Below are 26,303 nucleotides of genomic sequence, written 5' to 3'. Positions count from 1 at the left end.
GAAAGAAAAAAAAAAAAAGCAGTGTGCGGCTAAAAAAAATTATTGAATCCACAATTTGTCCTCATCAGAAAACGGCTACTCTTATTTTTGGTCAATAGAAATCCATCAGAAAGCAAAAGATGAACTCCTAGAAATGAAGAAACGGACACACAGGGGAGACACTGTCATTTGTGGGCAGGGTTTCTCTCCACATTTAGGGCAAACGCCTTTGTTCCTCAGCTCGCGAGGGGAGCGGGTGGGTGGATGATGGGGAGATCAGACCGGGCTGCCGGGCCTTCCACACCCTGCTCTGCGGCGCATGCGCGAGGCCAAGACAAAGGAATAGGTAATTACAGACCCGATTCATTCATTTTGCCCGCAGTACTGGGGGGTGTGTGCGCCCAGGCTGGAATCCTGGGGTCTTGGAGAGGGGAGGCAGGTTCCACACCCCCGTAACAGAAGACGACCTCGAGGCCAGTGTGTGCTCCTCGCCGCCCCCACCCCTGCACAAGTGCCAGTGCGGGGACAGAGGTGTGTCAACCCCGCACCGCGTACGCCAAAAACGCACCCATGTGCGCTGCGCTCATTTCTGCACAGCGAAAATCAGTGGGGCCAGCGCTGTCCACCCAGCTCCCTTCGAGGCGGAACTGTCTCTGGGGAAGCAGATAAGGAGCCCTGCCAAGCGTTCGATGAATATTCATGAAAAGAATGCGGTTCCCAACCACGCATTCTGGGTGCAAGCGGTTCCGTGGGTTCTGCAATTTTTATTTTTCTGAGCGGTGGGGGTGGGGCTGAGGGGGCTGGGGAGAGGGCCAGGGAGGGGCAGTAGGGACTGGACGTCGGGTTTCAGCCTTGGAGCTGGAGGCACAATCTGTTGGCCCCCGCCCCCCACCCCCAAGCCCGGGCTCCAGGCGGGGCTGGGCGCGCACTGGGCGCGCGCTGTCAGGGTCAAGCTCACGCTCCCGGGAGGGGCCGCGGCTGGAGGCGCCCAGCGCCTTCTCCCAAACGAAGGCTCGAAACCAGAAAACGCCGCGGGGCAGCTCGCGGGGAGCAGGCGGGCGATTCGGACACGTACGCGCGGGCGGGCTGGATCTGCTGGGGATGTGCTGCTGGACGCACGTTGTCCCGTGCGCCTCGTGGCCGAGGGCTGCCCCATCCTGGACCCAGGAGGCCCGCGGGGGAAGGGAACCCAACCCCCATCCTCCGGATCGGGCCAGGCTTGCCGTCTTCTTTCTCCCCTCACCCTCGCCCCGCCCCGGCCTCTCCATCTTCTGCCGCTGCGCCCCTCGCGCCGGGCGCTTTCTTCCCGGCCGTGGATGGCCCCGGGGACGGCCACGTTCCCTCCAGCCCTCAAAGCCGAGCTTGCTGGACTCCCGCGCGCTCCAAGGCGTTCGCATTGGGCGGTTTCCTCCCTCCACCAGCAGCCCCCCCTCCCCTCCGAAACTCCGCTCCCTCACCCCACCGGCCCCCTCGGCCTCCCCACCCGACGAGTGAACCCCGTTCCTGAAGGGCGACCTGGCCCCAGACTGGGGGGCTGCGGCCCGCCGCGCCGCCGTCGAACCCGGCCCCATCGCCCCAGCTGCTCGCCGCGCGCGGGAGAGCCCGGGAGCTCCGGGGTGGGGCGCGCAGGCCCCGGGGCCGCGGCGGTGAGGGCTCACCGGGCGCGCCTCCTTACCGGCTCTGGGTGCCTGTGCCGCCCCTGGTGAGCGCGGTGCCGCCGAGGGCCCGGTCGCTGGCTTCGTCCACCCGGTGCCTGGCCGCTGGCAGAGGCTCTCTCCCGGCTCGACGGCGCAGCCCGGAGCGAGGAGCGAGCTTGGAGCGCTGCCGCCGCCGCCTCGCCGCTGCTGCTACTGCCGCCGCCGCCGCCGCCGCAGCCTCTGCACCGCTCGCGCTCCCCCTCCCCTTCCGCCCAGCGCCCTCCCCCGCGCCCGCCCAGCCTCCCCGCGCTCGCCGACCCCGCCCGCCGCTCGCCCCTCCCCTCCGACCGCGCCCCGCCCGTCGCCCCCAGCCCCGCGGTCCGCGCGCCCGCGCCCCGCGCCTCGCCCTGCCCGCCCCTCCTGCGGGGTCCTCGGCCCGTCTCCCCTCGCTGCCCTCAGAGCAGGACCTGGCGCTCTCCCGCGCCCCCGCCTCTGCCCCCTCCCCCACTCTCTCGCCCCTCTTTTTGGAGCTGTGACGAGGAGCGCCGGAGCTCTCGCTCCCGCTACTTCAGGGGCTGCGACGAACGACGCCCCCCAGCTCCGGCTGCGGTGACAGCAGCCGCCTTCGACGGAGGAGAGAGTCCGAGAGCAGGGAGCGCCCTGGGCGCGTCGGGACAGAAGCCTGTGGGGTTCGGGCTGCGCGCTGAGGACCACACGCGCACCTCGGGCGGCGCCTGCAAGCGCGGGGCCGAGCCCCTGGGGCGGCGGGCTGGACGCGCGGCGCCGCCCCTCCGAGGATGCTAAGGGGGCTTCAGAGAGGAAGGAGGGCAGAGAAGAGCCCGAGGAATGGGGCCGTCGACCCTCTGATGTCTGCGCTCGCACGCGGGCCACCAGGTCTCTCGGAAACGCATGGCTCCAGGCTGCGCCACAGCCGAGCCCGGGGCCCTGGGGAACAGCGAGGCGCAAAGTCGCCGCCGGGGTTGGGAGATAGGGCCCCTGGCGCACCTGTTGGCAGGAGGGAAATGGAAAATAAAATAAATAGTAATAATTAATAACGTGACATCGATGACAACCGTGGCTCTTTCATTAGACAAAAGCCAGTTTTACCTTCCCGCAAAAACCCCATGCGGACCATGGGACGTTTTATTTGCTGCACTTGGGCGCCCTCTGGCTGTGCCCGCCTTGCCCGTCTACACCACAGCAGAGAAAACCGAGTGCCTTTCAGATCATTCTCCAGGAAGGGTCTGCACCCTGCAGACCTGGGCGTGGATGCGGGGCAGGGCTGCCCTCCGGATTCGGGGGACGAAATGTAACCTTAGGAGGGCGGCAGCCGCCCACCGTAAGCGCGTCGTATTCAACGGCGGAAAGGTAAGTGCATTTTCGCTTCACAGGAAAATAAACTTACCAGAACTTCACTCCATTTAAATTAAGTGAGGTGACAACGGCAACCCAATAACTACACCCGCAGGTCTGCAGTGGAACACGGAGGGCAAGCTGAACACGTTTTTGCAGTTTATCAGAGGCTGTGTCGTTACATCAAGGCATGCAAGCTGGGCATCTCCCATTGTAACCAAAGAGGGCTCAGAGAAAGGGGAGGGGGGATTGTTTGTTTTCCCTTTTGGCCATTGAGATGAAGTAAGAAATAACCATAATGTCAGAACAGGGAAGCCAATTATGAATAAGGTTGCCTCCAAAGCATTTTGTTAGTTGCAACATTTTTCCCCCTCTCATAACCAGGACAACATCAATGAAGCTGAATATTGGGGGTGGGATAATTTTTTTCCATAGGGTGCTGTGCTGTGCATTGTAGGATGTTTGGTGTCATTGCTAACCTCCGCTAGTGACCAGTAGCATGCTACACACACACACACACACACACACAGCATTGCCACCACCACCACCAGCAGCATGGCCACCAGTTCTAACAACCAAAAATGTCTCCAGTTATGCCAAATGTCGCCTTGGAGGCAAAATCTCTCCAAGTCGAAATGACAGGGTTGTACAAAGATTAACCTTTACGAGTGAGCCTTTAGGTTTTTATTCTCTGGAAATAAATGAATATTTGTCATTTTCTGCTCAAGACATTCAGGGAGTCTGTTAGAGGAGTTGAGCAGTTAATCATTTAGCGTTCAGAGTTTTGTTCTCTGTGATCTTCCAGACATGTAAATAATCTCAAAACTATTAAATATATGCTCCTATTGTGTTTGCACAGTAAACCTGTAGGTGCTCTCCTCTTTGTATATTCGCTTTTTCTAGAAAACAAAAAAGACATCAAAATTTATGTTCAATATCTTCAGTGCTTCTGGGTAAATTTTCATGATGGAGAAAACCAGCCTTTCAAAGGTGTGGTTGGAATACAGATCACAGGTTACTATAGAAACTGGAGGCAAAAGCTTGCTGGTCCACTCATTTGCATCTTCCATCAGATTTAGTTGTTCTCTTAAAAGGTTTTCCAAAAAAAAAAAAAAATGAAATTCTTTAATGAAATAATAATGCAACTGACTGGCAATACTCTTACTCCTAAAAATAGAAGCTTTTCCAGAATTTGTAGACATGTAGTAAATGGTAGCCAAAATGTTACAACTCATTGCAACTGCAAGACTATGTAAAATTCAATTGGGTGATGCTTTTAGACTCATTTTTAATTGTTCATCTAACATGCCACACTCTTAGAGGGCATGCTCCTGGAAAAAAAAAATCTAAGACACATCCTTAGGGAATTAGCGAATAAGCATGTGAAGCTCTGGAGTTTAGAGAACTGTTAACATTGACCGTTGTGGATGTCATGTAGCTGTTTGGATTATAGACTAATGAACTTGGGAGCATATGTTAGGGTACAATTTCTCACAAATTTAATTAGCTTTCACCATTACATTCATGAGAAGGAGAGAGCTTCACTCACCAAAGGAAATGAATGTTTTCAGTAAACAAAGCTGGACTTTGTGGATTATAATCTGAATTCCATTGTCATGTTTAATTGCCTGCATAATTTATGAAAATATTTATCAAAAAGATAAATTATCTCATGGTTTAATTCTTGCAAAAGGACTTACCATGGAATTACTTGAAATATAATGGATTCATTGTCAGTTGACAAAAGCTTCCATGTGTGTGCTGCTCTTCAAAATACACCTGCTGTGTCAGCACAGACCTCATGTCACCACCAACCTCACTGAGGTCTCCCCTCCTCCCACTCAGGCCTAGCATCGTTCTCAGCTCCCCATCCTTTCCTCCTAAATGGTTAAACAAGGGTTAATATCTCAAATAAAGGGCGGGTACAGTGGGAAGAATCACTATGTTCCTAAAATTATATTTATGAAATGCAAGAAGTTTGTATACCCTAAATAAAAGGTGTCTGGGGAAAAAGAATAAAATGGAAAGAAAACTTTAAAAGAAATGTAGAGCAACATGGATAAAGCAAAAGCACGGTGACAGTGGTGTCCCCAGTGTTACCAGCAGCCACCTTTGCTGGACAGCTTTTTGGATGGTTGCCACTGATGCCTACTGAATTAGCCCAAACCTTCAGAGACTCATTTAGAGAAGTTAAAAGTAAATTCTGCTCCACTGTTAAGTTTTGGGTGCAGGGTTTGTTTGCCACATCTCTTCCACAAACTGAAAGCAAAAAGGCCATACAGTCAGGAATAAAAACATATGGGTTTTTTTTTTTTCCCTTGAACAGGAACAATCCAAAAAGATGGCGAGTAAGGGTCACTGGGTGACATGGTCACAGGCTTTTGCGGTAATGGCACAGCAAAGGAAGGATGGAAGATGAAGGAAAATACACAGAAGTCAGTATTTCCCTCCCCCCACCTCCAATGCCATTATTACAATCTCACCCTGCACATAGTGTAAGGATTCCCTTTGTTTAAATCAGGGGTCCCCAGTGGGGCTGGGGACTGTCTTGCTCCCCAGAAGACATCTGGCAATTCCTGGAGTTAGTCTTGGCTGTTCCTGCTAGAGGGATGGGGTGGGGAGGTGTTGTGAGCATTTAGTGGGTAGCTGCCAGGGATGCTGCTGAACCACCTGCTATGTACAGGACACAGACCCTCAGCAGATCATTGTCCACTCCACCATGTCGGTGACGAGGAGGCCGCGACACCCTGCTTTATAGGAGCATGACGTTGTGACCAGTTGGAAAAGACTTGGTTTTTTAAGAGCCTGGCTGTGGAGGAAGCCGCCCCAGCTGAGGTTCAGGGTGTCTTCAGCAGGACAGCAGGCGTGGTTTCTGGCAGATTTCCCTTTTAACAGGGGCCTGCAGGGTACATAACCTTTGCTGACTCCCTCATCCCCTGGAACAGGAAAGCCACGACGGCTGCAAGAGCGGTGCCAAAGACTAAAATCCAGGATTTTGAATCCCATTCCCCATTCCTATCCAGCCGGAAGAAGAAGGCTTAACCTCAGTTCCCCTTTTCCCCTTCCTCTTCATGCACTGTAAAAGGGTACCTGGGAAGCCTGAGCAAACTGCTGTTTGCTATGAAGCACTAGACTTGAAACAGAAGGCCGGCCTGGCCTTGGCGCCACACTAGGAACATCTGCCCAGGATGGAAGCAGACTAAACAAACTTTCGGTTGCCTGCATGTTCCTCTCTCCTCACTCCCTTCTCCCTTGCTGAGCCTATACCTGTCCTCTCGGTCCAAAGCACTTTTCTACTCCCCAGCATTTTCTACTGAGAAAATGCATAAAACTATGGTAAAAAGTATATGTGCCTCATTAGTCATCGAGGGCTTTTTCTAGATTACCTGTCTGTACAGACCCCAGGCGAAGTTTAAATTCAGGGACCTCAGTATTTCTTTGGTCAGATCACCCACTAAACCTATCAGTGGACAAGTTACTTTACTATGGTGTAAAGAATGTGGAACAATAAGTCACGTGACCCTGCTTTTGAATAAATGAGACTGCCAGGCTCCGTGTTGAATTGTGTGAGCATTAAATCTTGCTCTCACTAACTGCATCTACTCTTAGATCAGCCTCTACTGGTAAGTAAAATATTTTATTTAAAAAAAAAAAAGATTTCTTTAAAAGGCAGAGTGACAGATCTCCCATTCTCTGGTTCACTCCCCATGGCCAGCAACAGCCAGGGCTAGGTCAGGCTAAAGCCAGGAGCCAGGAACTCTACCTGTGTCTGCATGTGGGTGGCAGGGGCCCAAGCAGTTGGATTGTCATCTTCTGCCTTCCTTAGTGCATTAGCAGGGAGCTGGATTGGAAGTGGAGCAGCCAGGACACAAATCAGCTCTCAGCTATGTGATACCAGGGTTGCAAGCAGTAACTTAACCCACTGCACCAAAATGCTGGCCCTAAAATATTTTACTTTAACTCCAATGCAAGGAATGGTGCCCATAATAAATTAGCGAATGTGAGAACAAGATGCTAAGCAGACTACAATGGATGCATTTGTTATCATTTAGATGCTGCTTTGTGTCCTGTCCAGATTCCAGCATCTACCTAAACCTGTGCTTCTGATAGAATCTCTAAGGCTTCTGAACAGTTGCAAAAACTCTCTTACTTCTCAGACCTAGGAATCCCCTGCACAGCTAAGCTCAACCCAGTATCATGGAGAGTGATCTCTCTCCAGATAACAAAGGTAAGAAATGAGAGAGCACAAACTAAAGTGTATTAAAAAAGAAATCTGGTATAAACAGTTGAAGGGGTCAAAAAAAAAAAAAGTAAACTAAGAAGCAAGCCAACTGCTGTGTCTGTTGTTTTAAGGGGAACCCAATGCCATGCATAAAAATGACACAGATAATCACAGTGATGGGCCAGGACACACCGAGAAAATCACAGCTACCATCTTGAAGAATCCATATTTCTGGGAGACTTGGGAGGGAAAAGAAAATCAATTTCATTGTAGTTAAGATATTAAAAATCAAACACAAGGGAAGGTGTCACAATTTCTTAGGCACCTAAAGCAAACTGCTGGACAGTAGGAATAGTACTGATGCATTTACATTAGAAATTAACACATGGGAAAATGCCTGCAGGGGTTGACCCCAGAATGCTAACCGTGGATCCCACTGGGAATGGGTGCTATATCAGAGGCAGGGTAGAAGGCAGCTTAGCTTTCTCGTACTCCGTTATAAAATTCTATGTTGAACGAATGTTTCTGCAGTGCCCATTTATCACCGTGGTAATCAGAATCTACAATTAGGGATGTTTCTGAGGACCTGCTCAAGGCTGAGGGATCACTTCTGGGAGGCAGGCGTCCAGTCAGTGTTCCCTGGGCTGCACTTCCACTTCTTGGATTTCTGCTACTTCACTTTTCAATGACTGGCCCCATTGAGAGGGAGAAGATGGCCTCGATGCTGCCACTTTCCTTTTGGCTTTGTCCCCTTGTCTCCACTCACTCTCCCCTCAGAGTGAACAGCAAACTGTTCCACTCCCACGTCTCTGGGTGCACAGGTCAGTCCAGTGCAGTGCCGGAGATCTCTCCCCTCTGGCTGTCCTCATGTTGAGGTAGTTGGTCAAATGAGGAACAAGAAGATTGGGGGCTACAGTTAGCCGCCCCCCCTAACCCTGGTATATGTGAACTCACTTTTGCATCAACGGACCCATATCACACACACCAAGTTCCACTTTCTACGTGACATTAACTATTGTTTGTTTCTGAACGAACTTCTATTATATAGCCTTACTGCTAAATCAAAATCAGTTAATCATTTTGTCTTCTGCTAGAGGCCAATTATCTTCCCTTGTACTTTTTACACCTAATATTGCTGCTATGACAGCTTTAAGCACTGCAGTTTTCACTTTGTGAGAGATTACATCAGCTTAAGTTTGTAGAAATGGGTCCATGAATCAATAGTGTGCAGGTGTTAATGGTTTTGTCCTCCAATAACTTGAAACAAATGCAGTGCAGCCAAAAGAACCTGCCTCCCCAGAGCTCTAACAACACCATCTTTCCTTAGGTACAGAATGGTTGTATGTTGCATATATTTACTTACTGATAACATTAGACTGTTTTCCCAAGGTTGGTTCACTGTTTGGGTATTGCCTGGTGTAGCAATCTCGGTCTCTTATGGAAGTTCTGTGAATAAGAGCCTTGTGTCAATCCTCTTCATCATGCTCTCAATGGGAAAATGTATTCTGTTTTTGTAGAGCCTTTCTCGTTGACACTTGTTTACCTCCACTGGAAAATGACCAGGAAGATGGCAGGTAAAGTGAACAAACCTGGCTGTCAGATAGCAATGGGGTGAAGGCTTTGCCTCCACTTTCTAGTTCTGTGAGTTTGAACAAGTTTACTCACCTCTTGTAGCATTCATCTTTTCTTCTAGTAAATAGTAATATTACCTGCTTCCTTGGGTGGTTCTGATTATATACTGAAATGTGTGCCGAGTTCTGAGCCGATTCACAAAACACACTGAGAACATGTGTCCTAATGAAGGTGATTGTGCAGCACAGCTCAGAGGACCATTCAGGAAAGGAGAGAGAACAAAAGCTAAGCACCGAGTCGGGGAGGACTGAAGGCAAACGTAACTGGGGAGCGCGAAGAAGGTCTCTGTGTCCGCATGAGGAATACGGCCGTCTGCTCCCTGGTACCCAAGACTAACTTAAATAAATACATACATATTTAGCTGTCAGTAGCTACTAAAAGGAATCGGTCTCCCTGTGTCAGGAAGGACAAATCTTCTAGAAATCCACACTGAGAGGGCTGTATTGATGCATTCTTTTGGGCAAAAGATACTGAATTTTTAAAAATTTATTTATTTAAAGTTAAAGGGACACATAGAAGAAGAAGAGATAGAAGGTGATCTCCCATCTGCTGGTTCACTTCCCAAATGTCTGATTTAGTTAGGGCTGAGCCAGGTTTAAGGCAGCAGCCAGGAACTCCATCCTGGTCACCCACATGGGTGGCCATCCTCTCCTACCCCACTCCCCAGGTGCATTAACAGGAAGTGGAATCAGAAGCAGAGCAACTGGGACGCCAACCAGCACCGTAACATGGCATGCAGGCGTCGCCAGCAGGAGTTTAACACACCGGGCTGCAATACCGGTGCCAGGATACTGAATTTCTTCACGGGAAAAATTTTTTAGTGAAGACATTTATTAGAAATACAGAAACTCTCTGACAGGACCATTTATTTTATCAACCTCCAAGCTGCAGAAACTCTCAGTTCCACTAAGGCACTAAGGCATTTTATCTGGGCAGGTGATCTCTTGTTGCTCACATAGGCAACTTTGTGCTGGAGGCCATTAGGAAACTCCTGGCAGGTGGAGGGGCAGCGACCCTCTCCTTGGATGGTGCCATCATTTCCACTGGGGCCACAAAGTCTCTGCAAAATGGACTTCCCCAGTCTGTTGCTGCCCCTCTTGAGTCTCAAGCAGAGCTTTTCAAACCTGGGGACCCCCAATTCCTGGGGGTTTAGGGAAGGATGTTGGGAGTTCTTGGCTGCCAACCCCCTCAACCCCAGACCCAAAATTCTCTGTACTAAATCGCATACATTTATGTTCACATTGTGAACATAAATTGAAATGTTAAAGAATATCTCATAATTATGTAAAATTTGTATGTGTCAATTAAAAATTAAAACATTTTAACATAATGATGTCCTACTAAAACCAGCCCTAAACTATAATAAAGTGAGTTTGAAGCTTTCTTTCAGAAAAATCGAATTCCTTGAATATAAATTACCTTATTTACCTTAGAATTATATTCAAGGTCAACAAATATATAAGTAAAAGAAGCTCTCTAATGTTTTTAACAATTTGTCTACAGAATTTCATGTGACTATTTTTATATTCTCAGATCATTATCTTTTCATTAAAATAACCCTCTGCACGTTCTTTTATGTATTCAAACCCATTCAGTTTGGTTTTTTCATACACTGAAAATATTTATGATCATCTGCCACATAAGGTGATAAAAATTTGAGTTTAATCCCAATTTCCATTAATAAGGGCTCACACTGCATTCTGATGTTTATTTAACTTCATGTGTCTCACATTTTCCCCACAGTCAAAATATAGCATGAAAAATCTAAACTGGAATTATCTCCTTATGGAGAAGCAAAGGATGGGAAAAGAAAGCAAGAAAAGCCACCAACTAGAAGAGACTCAGAGATAACTCATGCTAGGGGAAGCACAGCAAATACCAGAGTCAGTGCAGGAAATCTTTCTGAAAAGAACACTTTAAGCTACTACACATCAGAAAGTTTTTCCTTCAAGATATACGATATCAAATGAATCTGAAATAAATTGGTGAAGATCTGTTTTCACTTAGATTAATTTTTAGAGATTGCAGTTTATAATTTCTAGTCTGTGTTTATTTTTTATGCCATCATTAAATGTTGAGAATCCTTTAAGGGTTTAAGTCTAATTCAAATCTATAATTCAGTTGAAAACATAATGTTTTAACAGGCTGTCTTTCTGAATCACTCTTTGACATACTGTCAAAGAATCCATATTGTCCAGAAATACACAGCTCCAGAGCCTCCATATCCAGAGTAAATTATGACAATCAATCAATATCAAGTCATCAGAGCATTCTCTCTGTGGACAAAATTTCTTTGTGATACTATACCCCAGTTACTGCAGCCAATTAATCCAATCTCACCCCGATCATCATCTCCAGTGTAGTCATCTGCATGGAGTCATCTCGAATATATATATATATATATATATATATATATAATCATCGTCTCCAGTGTAGTCCAATTCCCTCATTTCACAAATCAGGAATCTAAGTCACGTTAAGGTTAAACAATTTCCCTCAAGTGCTTAACATGATTCTCCAGTCAATTCAATGTCCTTCCTTACTTCTGTTTTCAAAATAGCAGATTACCCACAGCCCAGAGCACGGCAGGGGTGACAATCACTGCCAACAACTCCTAGACATACACAAGCTAAACGCATTTATAGGGCAAGTACTGAATGCTGGGGTCCAGCAATCAAAGCAGATGAGCTTCTGGTGGGCACGAAGGATAAAAAGAACAAGGCCCCTTCGGGCAGTGATTGCTAAGAATGCAGTGGGTGGAAGAGCAGCTCTGAGCCCCTAGGACTTGCTGGAGAGAGAGAAAGCACTCAACCATGTTTTGTGCTGAGAGATGAAGACAGAAGGGGACCAGGGGCCTGGGTGCAGTGTGTGGCCTGGGGAAGAGGTGACAGAGCAGGCCCTGGGTTACGGTGCATGGAGTAGAGATGCAGACAGTGCATACACACAATTCTTTTGAGAAGTTTTACCATGACAGAACCCTGAGAAATTCAGAATTAGCTAGAGAGGATTTCTGAATAGAGAAAGTTGTTGTTTAATGAAGGACACTACAGCATGGGTGCAAGGGGGAGGGAGCGATGATGATAGAGAAAGAGGGGACAATACAGACGCAAAGTCCTTGAGACCTTAAGAAGGTCTAGAGAATAGAGAAAGGGAAGGGCTGACTCTTATAGAAGCGGTATGTTTTGCCCACCTGTAGCAGGAAGAATCGTGGGGAAGACAGGCACACATGTAGGTAGGGTATTAAGTTGATAGGTTGACGAAGGTGGACCATCTCTAAATATTCACTCACAGACATAAGATCTTATGCTATAACATGTTAGTTCTGGAAGGCTGTGGAATTTTGTCCATTACATTCACTGTTGCAGGCTCCGTGCCCAGGACACAGCTGGAGTACTTCAGGCACTCAGTGAATATTAAAGGCAAGGTACTGCCATGCATTTGTCTTGCCAAACTGGTTTTCCATATGACCACAAGGTGGCAGGCTTGTCCAAGAAAACTCAATGTCACATGGTTTGTCTGATTTCTATAGAGTAATAAATATTAAGTCCAGAGAAATGATGACTTTTTCCATGAATGTTCTAATAAACTGGATAACGAATTACAGCAGTAGAATGTGCATGTACCTGTTTGTCTTGTGACAGACAAGACTTCATGTAACCATAGGAAAAGAATTAAATGCAAGGATGGGGTAGGCACCCAAGGACTTCACATGTGCTTCCAGTCATGTGAATTATTTCCTCTTTACAATTATTTGCCCTTAAAAAATACTTCCTGTCTCTCAGCTATGTCTCACATTCAGCAAATGTCAAAGTCATATGATGAACGGAAACCACTAGAAAACTCCCAAAGTGAAGCGCGATCCTGAGAGCACGTAGCACATCTGAAGTCTGGATTTTAGAACCTGTATTGCATTTCCATAAATAATACTAGCCTGGCCCCTTTGAAAAGAGGTCTCTTTGAGTTACTCCTCATAGATATTATCTTAATGTTTTAATTTGCTTTTCCAATTCTGCCTTGGCATAATAACATACTGGTGAAAATACTTTTCTCTGATTAGGAAAGTAGCATACAGGATTCGATCCTAACTCCTCTGCAAGATCAAGTTGTCGGCACAGTGTTTTTGTTTTATTTTGCTGTGCTTGTGTTTTAATCAGACAAAATATCTCCCAGATATTCAAGTCAACTGCTGTCTTATGGGGTTTGAGAATTGGTCGGCATCTTTCCCTTTCTTCGTTTTCCCATCTGTAACATGCAGATGATAATAATATCTGCTGTGGAGTGGATTACCCAAAACAGGTGTCGCCCCTCCTTGGTGGACAATTGTATTTCCTCTTCCATTAATATCAGATGTGGTCATGTGGATTGAGACACACCTCCAGGTAATGAGATGGGTCCTCCCTCCACGGAGGTCAGGAGTAACCATATGACTTGCTTTGGCCACTGAATCAAGGGGAGACATAACATGTGCCACTTCTGGGTAGAAGTTTAAGAACCAGGCTATGGTTCCCCATCTCTCCTTTCTCTTTACCTTGAGTCAGCCAATATCTACCCAGGTGCTTCCCCATCCATCTTCTGGGCTCCTAGAAATACAGTCGTACCACGGGCATATCATGCGGGTGGAGAGGTAAGGTGAATGTGGTGCACATCTGAGATTAGGGGGCTGGTTTTCATTGTAACAAAACTTGATGTTAGTTGACTGATAGGGGCCAGCGCTGTGGCACATTGGATTAACGCCCTGGCTTAAGGAGGCGGCATCCCATATGGGTGCCAGTTTGAGACCTGGCTGCTCCATTTCCCATCCAGCTCTGTGCTGTGGCCTGGGAAAGCAGTACAAGACGACCCAAATCCTTGGGCCCCTGCACCCGTGTGGGTGATCCAGAAGAGGCTCCTGGCTCCTGGCTCCTGGCTTCGGATCGATATGGCTCTGGCCGTTGCAGCCAGTTGGAAAGTGAACCAGCGGATGGAGGCTCGCTCTCTCTGTCTCTCTCTGCCTCTCCTCTCTCTGTGTAATTCTGACTTTTAAATAAATAAATAAATCTTTTTTTAAAAAGTTGACTGATAGGATATTTTATATGGTGACTATAAGTGAGCTGACATCTATAAAAGACTTAATCCTTTGTGTGGTATATCCTGAGCAATGAATACATGTTATTATTATCAGTATCCTTGACCGGCGCCACGGCTCACCTGGCTAATCCTCCGCCTACGGCACAGGTACCCCAGGTTCTAGTCCCAGTTGGGGCGCCGGATTCTGTCTCGGTCGCTCCTCTTCCAGTCCAGCTCTCTGCTGTGGCCCAGGAAGGCAGTGGAGGATGGCCCAGGTCCGTGGGCCCTGCACTTGCATGGGAGACCAGGAAGAAGCACCTGGCTCCTGGCTTTGGATTGGCGCAGTGCGCCGGCCGCAACACTCCGGCCGCAGCAGCCATGGAGGGGGTGAACCAAAGGAAAAGGAAGACCTTTCTCTCTGTCTCTCTCTCTCACTGTCCACTCTGCCTGTCAAAAAAAAAAAAAATTCGTATCCTCAATCATTATCCATGCACTCATTTTATCTGTCAAGCTGATGATAAAAATATTTAAACTTTGTTTAATGTCCCTTCTTAGCTTTTGACATCATTCAGGGGTTTAAAATGACATTTAGATTCCATTAAAGAGGCCAAGGCATTCTGGAAACACATGGAAAGCAATGAAAAATGCAGATTATTAAGAGCTATCCATGGGATACATATACTCAAGGATATTTATGGGTCAATTAGTATTAATGTTCCTGATGCCGTCACTCAGCCATTGCGGCCTCTGCTGTTCAGAAGCTACACATCTCTTTGACTGCTAAATACAAGCAATAAGAAATGTAAACTGAGATACTCTAATTTTTAAAATTCAATTCTAGTGAATAATCTTATTTTTCCACTTATGAGAGTGAGTTCTTGGTATCTAAGGAAAACACACATTCTTCTACCCATGTTAGGGCAGAGTAACAAAGCAAGGCCTAAGTGGGGCTGGATTAGAACTATTTTACAATGCTTTTGTTATCTCTGTGAGATGCATTTTAGTATTCCAAAGAATTCCAAATTTACTTTCAAGCTGATGTGACAAAGTGTTGGTAACACAATTTTGTATGATTGGATGCGTCCAACAAACTGCTCAGGTGCCCTGGATTCGGACCTGCAGTTCTCATTGATTCTTTCAGCCGAGAACAAGCATCACAGACTCGACCCCATGAGTCAGATCACAGAACGCCCTCACCTGCCCTTGAATGAAAACGATAATAGCTTTCTACTGTAATTGTTTCAGTAGAACTTGAAAGCCAATTGGGCTACAGAACCTAAGAAAGGTCCAGGAAATACTCAAAGGTTCCAGGGGTTCTCCCCCTACTGTGCAACAGAGGCAACCACGGCTCCCTGACTCCCAGCCTTAACTGGAAATGTGCCAGAGAAACTGACTGCAAGAGGCGCCAGACTAATGGTTACTGAAGAGTAGCAGAGAGGAGAGAGGGTGAGGCACACACCTGCTAACGAGGGGAGGAACTGAAGTCAGGCTGCTGATGACACCTGTTCATCCCATTTCCTACAACTTGAACCAGGAAGACTGAAGCCAGGAAAATCCTTGCCCTCAACAGATTAGAGGCTTCTCTGGGGACCTGACTCCCTTATGAAAAGGCCAACTAGGGGCCAGTGCTGTGGCGCAGCGGGTTGACACCCTGGCCTGGAGTGCTGGCATCCCACCGGTTTGAGTCCCAGCTGCTCCACTTCCAATCCAGCTCTCTGCTATGGCCTGGGAAAGCAGTGGAGGATGGCCCAAGTCTTTGGGCCCCTGCACCCATGTGGGGGACCTAGAAGAAGCTCCTGCCTTCAATTGGCACAGCTCTGGCCGTTGCGGCCAATTGGGGAATGAACCATCGGATGGAAAACCTCTCTCTCTCTCTCTCTCTCTCTCTCTCTCTCTCTGCTGCTCCTCTCTCTATGTAACTGTGACTTTCAAATAAAAATAAATCTTAAAAAAAAGAAAAAGCCAACTGACCCCTCATCAAAATTTGTTTGACACCTACTGTGAAGCCCACTTGTCCACAAGCTTTGCCCACAGACCTGGAGTTTGCATCTTGCTTTTAAGCATCTTAGTCTTCATTACAAAAGGACAACCAAGGATCATCAGGTATTTGAGAGAACTGGCAACGTGAACTAGAGATGGGTGATAAGAAAGAAGAATTAAGAAGGACTCTGAAGTAAACTGATGAGCAAGAACTGGAGATGCATACCCAACACCAGCACCCTCAGAGCCATTAATTACAAAAGAGAATGTGTTCAATAAGAATAGGAAGATAGGAAAGCAAGCATCAAGGAGCAAGAGAAATTCCTTAGGAATTACAAACATTCTATAACCCAGATATAAATTTAATAAATGGTTAGAAAGACTATAAAAAATAGAAAACAAGGCAGAAGAGAAGAGAGGGGCGACCACTGAAGGCATTGTGATGGCCACATTGCACACTGGAATACCTGAGATCCAGTGCCACCTCTGCTTCAACCCAGATTCCTGCTAATGTGCCTAGGAAGGCAGAAGACGATGGCTCAAGTATTTGGGTTCCTGCCAACCATGTGGGATATCCAGGCAGAGTTCCTGGCTCCTGGCTATTACCTGGCCCAGCCCTGGCTATTGCTCATTTGAGAAGTAAACTAGCAGGCCTGTGCAGCAGCTCAATAGGCTAATCCTATGCCTGCGGCGCTGGCACACCGGGTTCTAGTCCCAGTCGGGGTGCCGGATTCTGTCCCGGTTGTCCCTCTTCCAGGCCAGCTCTCTGCTATGGCCCGGGAAGGCAGTGGAGGATGGCCCAAGTGCTTGGGCCCTGCACCCACATGGGAGACCAGGAGAAGCACCTGGCTCCTGGCTTCGGATCAGCGCGGTGCGCTGACCGCAGTGCACTGGCCACAGCGGCCATTGGAGGGTGAACCAACAGCAAAAGGAAGACCTTTCCCTTTCTCTCTGTCTCTCTCTCTCTCTCACTGTCCACTCTGCCTGTCAAAAAAAAAAAAAAGTAAACTAGCAGATAGAAGATCTCTCTATCTGTCTCCATCTCTGTATCAGTCTTTATCTCCTGTTACTTTATGTTTTAAACAAATAACTCTTTAAAAAATATTAAAATTCAAACCAAAAAGTGCAAAATTTCTGAAATTTGAGAAAAAAAAATTATCAAAGAGAAAAATAGAAAATTTTCCACAGGACTGAGGATCACACACACTGAGAGTCATGCATGAAAATGATCCCAGCAGAGCACAGCGTTATGAAATTTCTGAAGCTCGGAGATGAAGAGAAGATGCCGCAGTTTCCCAAAGAGGAAACAGATAGAATCAGGAATCAGAATGGCAATGCCAGACGTAAGAAGATAAGACTTTAAAATTCTAAAGGAATATTGTTCTCCAGCTGGGATTCCGTGTGCAGCCAATCTATTCATCAGAAGGAAGGGTAAAATAGACATTTTCAGACTTTTAAGGGCCTCATCAGAATGAAAGTCAAAACCAAGAGGGGGTGACAAGGTCCAAAATGAGTAACACCAGGGAGCATCAAAGAAAGGTCCTAGTAGACCATCAGTGCTGCCAACCCAGATGCCAGTGGTCCAGATCAGAGCAGGTGAACACAGCTCACCAGACTTTCTCCCAGCAGAAATTGAACCAAGAGATTATACAGTGCATTTGAGAATTTGGAAAATATTACCAACACATACTCAGATATAAGACATGATCACAGGGGCCAGTGTTATGGCCGCCTGCGATGCCAGCATCCCATGTGGGCACTGAATCCTGTCCCAGCTGCTCCACTTCTGATCCAGCTCCCTGCTAATGTCCCTGGGAAAGCAGCAGAAGATGGCCCAAATGCTTGGGTCCCTGAACCCATGTGGGAGAGCTGGAAGAAACTCCTCGTTCCTGGCTTTGGTATGGCCCAGCCCTGGCCATTGTGGCCATTTGGAAAGTGAAGCAGCAGATGGAAGATTCTGTGTGTGTGTGTATGTGTGTTGCCCTCTCTCTAACTCTGCCTTTCAAATAAGTAAAATAGATCTTTTAAAAAAAAGACATAATCATAGTTTTAGGGACAGTAAAACAAATGAGAAAGACAAGTTGGCCGTGGCTCAGTAGGCTAATCCTCCGCCTTGCGGCGCCGGCACACCGGGTTCTAGTCCCGGTCGGGGCACCGATCCTGTCCCGGTTGCCCCTCTTCCAAGCCAGCTCTCTGCTGTGGCCAGGGAGTGCAGTGGAGGATGGCCCAAGTGCTTGGGCCCTGCACCCGCATGGGAGACCAGGAGAAGCACCTGGCTCCTGCCATCGGATCAGCGCGGTGCGCCAGCTGCAGCGCGCCTACCGCGGCGGCCATTGGAGAGTGAACCAACGGCAAAAGGAAGACCTTTCTCTCTGTCTCTCTCTACTGTCCACTCTGCCTGTCAAAAAAAGGAGACAAGTTGATAGAAAGAAACTGTACAAGTACACCCTGCTTGGCTCAGCAGCATATCCTATTTGTATAGTCATAACAACATAAATCCTGATGAATAACAACAGATTATAATATTTTAGGAAAATGCGAGAGTTGAAAGGAGGAAAGAGGAGTTTGGAGGGGGGAATATCGGAACACTTTATACTCATATCTCATAACAGAAATTTGGCTGGTAATGTCTACAAGTGATGATTCAAGAACTACAGAAAGACTGGTAAAATATGGCAGAACTTTGCAGGAGAACCAACTGAAAATTGAAGGGAAACCCCCCTTAGAAAGGAAGAAAAGGTGGGGAGGAATGCGTAGGGGAATGGTGTTTGTTTTTTTTTTTTTTTAATAAAATGATTGATTTAATTATTTGAAAGTAAGAGTTACACAGAGAGAAAAGGAGAGGTAGAGAGAGAGAGGTCTTCCATCCATTCACTCCCCACCTGGCCGCAACAGCCGGAGCTGCGCTGATCTGAAGCCAGGAGCCATGCTGATCTGAAGCCAGGAGCCAGGAGCTTCCTCTAGGTCTCCCATGTGAGTGCAGGGGCCCAAGAACTTGGGCCGTTTTCCACTGCTTTTCAAGGCCATAGCAGAGAGCTGGACCAAAAGTGGAGTAGCCGGGACTCAAACCAGTATCCATATGGGATGCTGGCACTGTAGGCAGTGGCTTTACCTGCTACACCACAGTGCCAGGCCCTAGGGAAAGGTGTTTTGCATTGCAAGCTTCTGTGTAGTAATGGCATTTTAAATGTGTACATACTATCTTGAGTTTTTGAAGTTAATTCTTTTTTTAAAATAATGATAAAACACAGGCTCATCATTAAGGAAATACCAGTTCAGTCAGGGAGATAAGATACAAGTATATAAAAATAGAATGAGAATAATAAAAATAACAGTTAAAGAAGAAAACAGAAGATAAGTCACCAGGCAATGTGAGTAATTGCCAAAAGAGTATTTCACAGAGCAAAGAGGAGAACTGCTGAGGTCACGTGGGAAGACTTTTTGGGGAGGTGAGATTTGACCAGGGTTATTTTGCAAAGGCAGATTCATTGGGGGGGGGGGGTGGAGGCCAAGGCATTCTGTGGAGGCAAAAATAAGACACACTGTGGGTGGGAAAGGGCAGTAAGAAAACCCTTTAGGTGGAGGACTAACTGCTTCTGTCCAGGCTGGGTCCTGTAGGAGCCATCTGACCATCCAACCAGGAAAAGCTACTGGAGCCCTGGCTTGAGTCTTAGAAGCCAGGCCAAAAAAGTGCAGACTTTATCTGTAGATGGTGGTCCCCCAGGAGATGCACATCTACCCTGAAGTTGGACAAAACAGGAGATAGCAAGAGCATATTCCAACACCAGACATGGACACGGTCACTATGTCCACATTCAACGTATGTCAAACAAACAATGAATGCACATGTTTACCCTAAAGGGATGGACACATGGGGCTCCTCCCCACTTCTTCACTACCTATTCATGGTCACATGTTGCAATGCAGATGGCTTCTGTTCTATCTTAATTAACCCTTGATAAAGGGACAAGCGTCTTTGGGGCCAGCGCTGTGGCATAGCGGGTAAAGCCTCTGCCTGCAGTGCCAGTATCCCATATGGGCATTGGTTCAAGTCCCAGCTGCTCCACTTCCGATCCATCTCTCTGCTATGACCTGGGAAAGCAGTAGAAGATGGTCCAAGTGCTTGGGCTCCTGCACCCATGTGGGAGACCTAGAAGAAGCTTCTGGCTCCTGGCTTTGGATCAGCCCAGCTCCAGCCTCTGTGGCCATTTGGAGAGTGAACCAGTGGATGGAAAACATCTTTCTCTCTATGTCTGCCTCTGCCTCTCTGTAACTCTCCCTTTCAGCTAAATAAATAAATATTTTTAAAAAAGAGAGACACAGTGTCTTTTTTATTTTTTATTATTATTTTTTATTTTTTTATTTTTATTTTTTATTTTTGACAGGCAGAGTGGAAAGTGAGAGAGAGACAGAGAGAAAGGTCTTCCTTTTGCCGTTGGTTCACCCTCCAATGGCCGCCGCGGTAGGCGCGCTGCGGCCGGCGCACCGCGCTGATCCGATGGCAGGAGCCAGGTGCTTCTCCTGGTCTCCCATGGGGTGCAGGGCCCAAGCACTTGGGCCATCCTCCACTGCACTCCCTGGCCACAACAGAGAGCTGGCCTGGAAGAGGGGCAACCGGGACAGGATCGGTGCCCTGACCGGGACTAAAACCCGGTGTGCCGGCGCCGCAAGGCGGAGGATTAGCCTACTGAGCCGCGGCGCCGGCCACAGTGTCTTTTTTAAAAAAAGATTTATTTATTTATTTGAAAGTCAGAGTTACACGGAGAGAGAAGGAGAGGCAGAGAGAGAGACAGAGAGAGAGGTCTTCCACCTGCTGGTTTACTCCCCAACTGGCCACAACAGCCAGCACTCAGCCAATCCTAAGCCAGGAGCCAGGAACTCTTTCCAGGTCTCCCATGCAGGTGCAGGAGCCCAAGGACTTGGGCCATCCCCCAGTGCTTTCCTGGGCCATAGCAGAGAGCTGGATTGGAAGTAGAGCACCCAGGGCATGAACCGGCACCCATATGGGATGCTGGCACTGCAGGCGGTGGCTTTACCCAAATCACCACAGTGCTGGCCCCCCTACAAGTGTCTTTAAAAGAGTCTAGGAGGGGCAGTTTCATGGTACAGGGTGTTAAGCTACTGCCGGCAATGTGGGCTTCCCATAGGAGCACTGGTTCAAGTTCTAGATGCTCCACTTCCGATCCAGCTCCCTGATAATTCACATGGGAAAACAGTGGAAATTGGCTCAGGTAGGAGCCCCTACCACCCTACCACCCAAACTTGGATGGAGTTCAGGCTCCTGGCTTCAACCTGGCCCAGTCCTGGCTATTGTATCCATGTGGGGACTGAATCAGTAGATGAAAGATCTCTCTCTCTCTCTCTCTCTCTCTCTCTCTGTCCCTCCCTCTCCCTCACTCATATCCCTTTCCCTTTCCCTCTCCCTCTCTACCACCCTTTCTCTGTAACTTCGATTTTCAAATAAATATACATCTTAAAAAGAAAAACAAGACTCCAGGAAATCAATGGCAGATTGAACCCAGTACAAATGAAGAAAAGCAGACAAGCAACAAGGAAATAAGCAGAGGACTCAATGTGCACCTTTACACAACATGAAAACAACCGCAATCAAATCACCTCTGACGAAAAAAATGGATTAGATGTTTAAAATTACCAGAAAGATGCATTATAATGAGGATTTGCACCCATTGTTTATAGGATTTATTTATTTATTTATTTTTCCCCAGAAACATTTTATACAAACTTCATGCATTTCATAAATACAACTTTAGGAACATAGCGATTCTTCCCATTCCTTGTTTCCATGCCTTCAGGAATTCCTAAGACCTGTATGTTGGGTCATTTGATAGTATCCCACATAGCTCCCAACAGTGTTTTTTAGTTTTCTAATTTCTTCTCTTTTTGGTCTGATTGTAAAATTTCCAGAGATTGGTTTTCTAAGTTGGATATTCTTTCTTCTGCCTCATCAAGTGTTGTTAAGGCTTTCCACAGCATTTTTTATTTGATCTACTGAATTCTTCATTTTCAATATTTCATTTTGATTTCTCTTTAAAAATCTAAGTTTCATGGGAAACATGTTCATTCATGTCATGTATGGATTTCTTTAATTCATGGGTTTGCTTCTGATTACTTTTAAATAATCTTACAATCAATTTTTTTAATTCTGTATCCAGCATTTCTTCAATCTCTTGGTTTTCACATTCTAGTATTCAAGTGTTGCTGTGTTCTTTTGGAGGTATCATCTTATCTTCCTTATATAGAATCCATCCTATTTGAGTTTAAACACATTCTTAAAACATTTTTGATTGCATTCTTTTACCATGTAACATGATTAGTATAATAATATTTGCAGATTATTCATATGATACATAATTTTTTTTTCACTGAGTGTGCAGAATCAAGAACTTCAAGGCTTCTGCTGCAGCTTATGGGAACTTCTAGATGTCTGGGAACTGCAGAAGGTTGTGTTCAAAATTTCATGAGAGAGAAAAGACTTAGTCATGTGGGATGGTCCCATGAATATTTCCAGGGTGCTTGTATGAAGCAACAATGAGCTGAATGAGATTAATCGGTCAACCTTTGAATTGAGATGATGGAATACAAGGGGGAACTACTACAAAGGACCAAGGAATGAGATGGGGCCATTGGTTTAATAAAGGGTGGTCCTTATCATTGTGCTCCCTGTAAAACCCAGCTATCAACAACATCAGCATGGCGATTAATATTAGCTTTGTGCCTACTTCATTCCTTGAGCGCACATAATTCTCCTTAAAACTCTAAGTGTGGGGCCAGTGCTGTAGCGCAGTAGGTTAATCCTCCACCTGCAGAGCTGGCATCCTATACATGCGCCAGTCCCAGTCTCAGCTACTCCACTTCTGATCTAGTTCTCTGCTATGGCCTGGGAAAGCAGTAGAAGATGGCCCAAGTGTTTGGGCCCCTGCACCCACATGGAAGACCCAGAAGAAGCTCTTGGCTCCTGGCTTTGGATCAGCTCAACTCCAGCCATGGCCACCATTTGGGGAGTGAACCAGCAGATAGAAGAACTCTCTCTGTGTTTCTCCCTCTCTCTGTAACTCTACTTCTCAAATATATAAAATATAAAAAAAAAAAACCTCTATTTCCAGTATCACCTAAAGTATTCATCTAGGTGCACTTGCTTGATGCCCTTAGCACAAGGAAGTAACAAGGTTATAAAAATTCAGCCCCTCCCATTTTTAAGGACTTTTCACACTAGTGTGATGTTTAAATCATAAGCATATAAACAATCATGAACACTTTTAACGCTCTCATCTTGTCTCAGGCGTTGTTCTCAGAACTTTCCAAATATCATCTCATTTAATCCTCGCCAAAAAACTTAATGAGAAAGTATAATTATTGGATCCATTTACAAATGTGTAAGTTGGGGCCCAGAGCATATAAATAACTTGATAAAGATGGATTCCAAATCAAGAAATTTCCATTGGTTGAACTCTTTACTTAATACAGAGTTATTCATAGGTGTTTACTTTCAATTGAAACTAGATCCCAGTAAAAGATAAGAATGGGAATAAGAGAGGGAAGAGATGTACAGTTCAGCACACATTCTCATGGACTTACCCCTAAGGGTAAAGCTAAAAACTTGGCATGAGACTCCAAATCCCATTAATCTGAGTGGTACTAATGCCATCTTACATGTTAAAGTGATCATATTAAGTGTGTAATTGATCATATAGATAGGATTAAATGTCACAGGGATCACATAAATAAGACCAAGTGTCTGGTAATAACAGTAGATAGAATTAAAAAGGAGAGAATGATCCTACATGGGAAGCAGGCCACTTAACAGAATCATAGAATGACAAATGCCCTAAACTGCACTCTGACCTCAGAGTCAGCCCTTAAGGCATTTGGATCTGACTGAAAAGCCCATGAGAGCATTTCATCCATGGAAAGTCAAGACACTGTGTCAAAAAATGACCTAAATGAAGGATCTCTGTGAATGAGATCCCAGTGGAAAGAAGGGGCCACCAAAGAAGCATGTACTTTTCTCTGAAGGGAAGAGAGAACTTCCATTTTGCTTATGGCCCTGTCTAAATACTCACAGAGTTTGTGGACTCAGAAGGCTTCTGTAGCCTTGGCAGCTCATGACAAGAGCCTTGGGTAATCATTGACGTCATAAATAAGAGTGTCAGTTGTTAAATCAACAACAGGAGTCACTGTGCACTTATTTCCCATGTAGGACTTCTGCCCTTAATGAGTTGTACTATGAGAATTAACAGTTAAACTAGTTTTCAAATAGTACTCTATACTCTGTGTGTCTGTGTGGGTGCAAACTATTGAAATCTTTACTTAGTATAGAGTTGGTCTTCTGTATATAAAGATAATTAAAAATGAATCTTAATAAAGAATGGGATTGGAGAAAGAGCAGGAGGTGGGACAGGAGTTGGGGTGGGAGGGTGGGTATGGGGGGAAGGACAGCTGTATTCCTAAAGCTGTATCTATGAAATCTGTTTTCCTTAAATAAAAGCTTTCTAAAAAAGAAAAGAAAGAGAAAGAAAGAAGTTGGGCTCCAAATTGCACACTGACTGATGAAAGAATAGAATTAGTGTAATTGCTCAAAAACACTTTGAAATAATTCACGTTTCCTTTTGATATGTCAAATATCCAATTCTTTTTTTTTTTTTTTTTTTTGGACAGGCAGAGTGGACAGTAGAGGGAGACAGAGAGAAAGGTCTTCCTTTTGCCATTGGTTCACCCTCCAATGGCCGCCGCAGTAGGCACGCTGCGGCCAGCGCACCGCGCTGTTCCGATGGCAGGAGCCAGGTGCTTATCCTGGCCTCCCATGGGGTGCAGGGCCCAAGCACTTGGGCCATCCTCCTCTGCACTCCCTGGCCACAACAGAGAGCTGGCCTGGAAGAGGGGCAACCGGGACAGGATCAGTGCCCCGACCGGGACTAGAACCTGGTGTGCCAGCGCCGCAAGTCAGAGGATTAGCCTACTGAGCCACGGCGCCGGCTCAAATATCCAATTCTAAGAAGTTTTCCAACCTTTTGTTCCAAAATTTATGAGTTAGACATAAACCAATTTATTTCCTGTTGACTGGCAAAGATACAATATTTCTAATTCTAGACACAGCTCAAAAATTGGCAAATCAAATGTAATGAACAGAATATATAAAAGACAGAAATAACAGTTGGAAAATACCATTAAGTAAGGGGATAGTGACTCACTGACATTTCTAGAAAATGTGTTTAAAATAAGCTTAGAGGGGCTGGCACTGTGGCATAGTGGGTAAAGCTGCCACCTGCAGTGCTAACATCTCATATGGCACTGATTTGATTCCTGGTTGCTCCTTTTCTGATCCAGCTCTCTCATATGGCCTGGGAAAGCAATGTAAGATGACCCAAGTCCTTAAGCCCCAACATGGGAGGCCCAGAAGAAGCTGCCTCCTGGCTTTGGATCACCCCAGCTCCGGCCTTTGCAGACATTTGGGAAGTGAACCAGCGAATGGAAGAGTGACACACTCTCTCTCTCTCTCTCTGCCTCTCTAATCAATAAACCTTTAAGAAAAAAAGAAAGAAAAGAAAATTGGCTTAGTATATTACAGACTCAGTGTTCTATAGCTGCTAGGACACATTCCCGCAAATTTAATAACTTAAAATAACAGACATTGACTTTCGCCCAGCTCTGGAGACAGAAGTCCAAAATCAAAGTGTAGGCAGGGCGGTGCTGCCTACAGAAGCCCTAAGGGAGCATCTTCCCTGTCTCTTCTAGCTTCTTGGAGCTGTCAACATTTCCAATACTTGTCAGCATTCCCTGCTTGTGGCCGCATCACTCCGTTCGCTTCCTCTACTTTCACATCACCTCCTTGGTGTGTCTTTTCCTTGTGCGTCTCTCCTAAGGACATGTCATAGATTTAGAACCCACCAGGATATCTCCAGGGGATTTCTTCATCTCCATATCTTTTTTTTTTTTTTACAGGCAGAGTGGATAGTGAGAGAGAGAGACAGAGAGAAAGGTCTTCCTTTTTGCCGTTGGTTCACTCTCCAATGGCCGATGCGGCCGGCGCATCTCGCTGATCCGAAGCCAGGAGCCAGGTGCTTCTCCTGGTCTCCCATGCGGGTGCAGGGCCCAAGCACTTGGGCCATTCTCCACTGCCTTCCCGGGCCATAGCAGAGAGCTGGCCTGGAAGAGGGGCAACCGGGATAGAATACGGTGCCCCAACCAGGACTAGAATCTGGTGTGCCGGCGCTGCAAGGCAGAGGATTAGCCTGTTAAGCCACGGCGCCGGCCTATCTCCATATCTTTAAGTTACTTATATCCAAATGCAAGGCAGCACTGCTCATGTTCTGTCTTCTAGGATTAAATGTATCTTTTTGGGAGGATCATCACTCTATCCACTGTGGAGACCCTATCCTACACCAGCAAACTGACTGAAATAGTTGAATAACTGAAATACACAACTTATTCCAATG

The 26,303-nt window shown here is 46.5% G+C and overlaps 1 protein-coding gene across 2 annotated transcripts in view; it reads right to left on the bottom strand.

Moving 5' to 3' along the window:
* BASP1 (brain abundant membrane attached signal protein 1) overlaps window positions 1–26,303 on the bottom strand; it is an 88,009-nt gene that overhangs the window by 54,027 nt on the left and 7,679 nt on the right. The window contains exon 1 of one of the 2 annotated variants that reach the window (XM_062211977.1): window positions 1,655–1,819. The exons of the other annotated variant lie outside the window; for it this stretch is intronic. The gene's annotated coding sequence lies outside the window, so the exon portion shown is untranslated. Of the gene's footprint in view, window positions 1–1,654; window positions 1,820–26,303 lie in introns of those variants that run through there. 2 annotated transcript variants of the gene reach the window in all.

The sequence above is a fragment of the Lepus europaeus genome, chromosome 15 (genome assembly GCF_033115175.1).
Source record: "Lepus europaeus isolate LE1 chromosome 15, mLepTim1.pri, whole genome shotgun sequence".
NCBI classification, from domain to species: Eukaryota; Metazoa; Chordata; class Mammalia; order Lagomorpha; family Leporidae; genus Lepus; species Lepus europaeus.
The sequence above is the reverse complement of the archived record's forward strand: the minus strand, read 5'-3'. Positions and strand labels throughout refer to the sequence as shown.